Source organism: Drosophila guanche, unplaced genomic scaffold (assembly GCF_900245975.1).
Source record: "Drosophila guanche unplaced genomic scaffold, DGUA_6, whole genome shotgun sequence".
Lineage (NCBI taxonomy): Eukaryota > Metazoa > Arthropoda > Insecta > Diptera > Drosophilidae > Drosophila > Drosophila guanche.
This window is the reverse complement of record NW_022995744.1, coordinates 12,278,386-12,281,011: the sequence shown is the minus strand read 5'-3', so window position 1 is coordinate 12,281,011 and position 2,626 is coordinate 12,278,386.

Sequence of the window (2,626 nt, the reverse complement as noted above, 5' to 3'; positions counted from 1 at the left end):
TACATCAATGATTTTGTTGCCGAAAATCAGTTATTATCAGCTACACATGTCATCTGTTAGGTTTTTTTTATTACAATCTTCATTTTACATCAAAGAACAAGCGAAATGGTGATGATGTGCACACACTTTCTCACCACACTGCTGATCGGTGGTGCTTTTTTGTAGTGTTCTGTGCATTCACCTTGGCCGTGCCCCGTGTGCAACTTTTGAAGGGAAAAGTCGTTTGCATTAAAAACCCATTTCGTGGCTTTTCATTGTTGTTGTTGTTTTTGTTGCTTGTGATTTGCGTAAGTCCCGCCAGCGCACCGCCAGCTCACCGCTGCCGCCGCCCGACTATCCAGAAAGCAGCAGAGGGAACACGCACATAATTGCCTGCCATCGTAATGGCTTCACGTGCCAGCCAAGTGAGTGGTTTTTGGTTGCTCTCTCTCTGCCCCCCGCCCGTCTCACCACCCGTGCGAAATATGCAAAAGTTAAGCGACAACCACAGGCACATTGAGGAGACGTACAGACGCGACGATGGCCCTGCAGCGATTGCAGGAGGATTGCGCTGCTCTGTGCTGTGCTCTGTGCTGTGCTCTGCTCCGCCACACACCTAAACAATTAGCCAAGTCCACAGCCTGGGAGCAAAGGCAAAGGTGGAGGCACGAACATTGCCTGATAGATCCATCGAAGACACTGCACAACAATTCGAATTTAATTGATGCCACTGCCAGTGCCGGTGCCACTGCCACTGCGACAGCAACAACAACAAATCGAAGCCCCGGGAGTGTGCGTGCGTTGGCATTTATGAGGAGGAAAGAAAGCTGTCGAGGCTCCTTTGGGGCCGCTTCTGCCTGCCAGACAGGACAATAACTAAGCCGTTGATTGGCAGGCAGGGCAGGTGCAAGAGCAGTTGCTGTTGCTGTTGCTGGTGCTGGTGCGAGACTGCGCCTGATTGCTGCCATTAGTCCTGTCTCTGCGTTCAATGAACTTTCCTACGTGTTGTGCAACAAGTGTTTGAATATCTTTGGAGATTTGACAAATTTATACTTTATTTTAGGCAGCCTTCTGCTTCTTCACCCACCCATTTTGTTACGTGTAAATTCCCTAGCTACTGGTAGCTACCACTAGGGTCAAAATGATTAATTCACTTATTTGCTGTTGTTCTTTTGCTCTTTGCTGCTGCTGCTGCTCTTTCTACTTTATTAATTATAAATAAACCCAGCAGAAAAGACAACAACAGCAGAAACAAATTAACAATAATAAAGCGCGTTTCAGTCTTAATGTATGATTGTGTGGGTGAATGGGTGTGTGTGCGTGTGCGTGTGTAAATTATTCATAACGGTATTATCAGCTTTTCTGCGCGCTGCCAGACTGATTAAATTGCCCATCGCACGTCGGGTGGGCCAACCAAACCAAGGCAACAACAACAATGGAACAAAACGGGGGGCAAAGAGCACTTCGACAGAGTGCGCCAAAAGCTAATGATGGCACTCACACATGCACAGATATTAAGTGTAGGTGTGAACTCTGTTTGTGGTGCGTCAACTGCAAGGTAGGGACAGCAAAAAGGAGAAGATTACAGCTCCCTTTAAAGACTTTAACTCCACGTAAAATGTAACTTGCGATCTGCCCTCCACCTTTTGTTGCACTTACCTTGAGCTGACGGCGACATTCTTCTGCACTCTTCCACTGTGCGGGCAATTTATCAACTCTGTCCAGTGACTCGTCCCCTGCTCTGATCCAGCCCATTCAGTGTGTGGTCAGGGACAATTGCAGCAGCGCACTGTAATTATTAAAAAGTATATATGTGCCATATATACTATAGCAACAACAACAATCGAGATAATGAGCCCACGAACAACACCCGGGGGAGGGGCGAGAGAGCAAGAGTCGGAAAGCGAAAGTGAAAATGTTGCTAAAGGTTGAAGGAGAGAGCGCAGACAAAGGAAAGACAAAGAGCAAAGGTTGAAAACGCTATCGTGGTTCTCTTCCCCAGTCGGCTGCCACGTCTCGTCCATCCGCTCTCTGCACTCGTTATCTAGAGCAGCGTCGGGCACATGGACATTCGCCTCACGCAAAAGCCTGCAAAATTAATGGCCAACAAGGATGTCAACAGCAGCGGCAACAACCACAAAGAGTGAGCGAGAGGGAGAGCTGCAACGGTAAATAGCGCTAACCAGGCTCCTGGGTTAAGTTTACATCCATTGCAGCAGGACAAGCGGACAACAATGCTGCAAGTGCAACACGGTGGCAGGGCAAAGGAAAAACTTTGATAAAACATTAAAGTGTGGCAGATGGAACAAAGAACCAAAGTTGCTCAAGAATAAACCAACACAAAAGGAAGTGTGAGAAAATCAAGCACACAGGCACTGGGCACACACACATTAGTTTCGTTGGAGACTTCCCCCCACCCAAAAACTCCTACTCCTTTGAATGTGTCAGAGTAATCGTAATCAATTGAATGCATGCCGCCACCGCAAAAGCAAATATCATCAATGCACTGTGCACTATGTTGCTGCGGTGATGCTAATATCGAAATGCTGTCAACCCAGACGACCGCAGTAATTGAAACATTCGGAAACAGTCACCCAACATACCAGTGACACACTAATGCAAACGATTTTGTACAGAAACTATATAG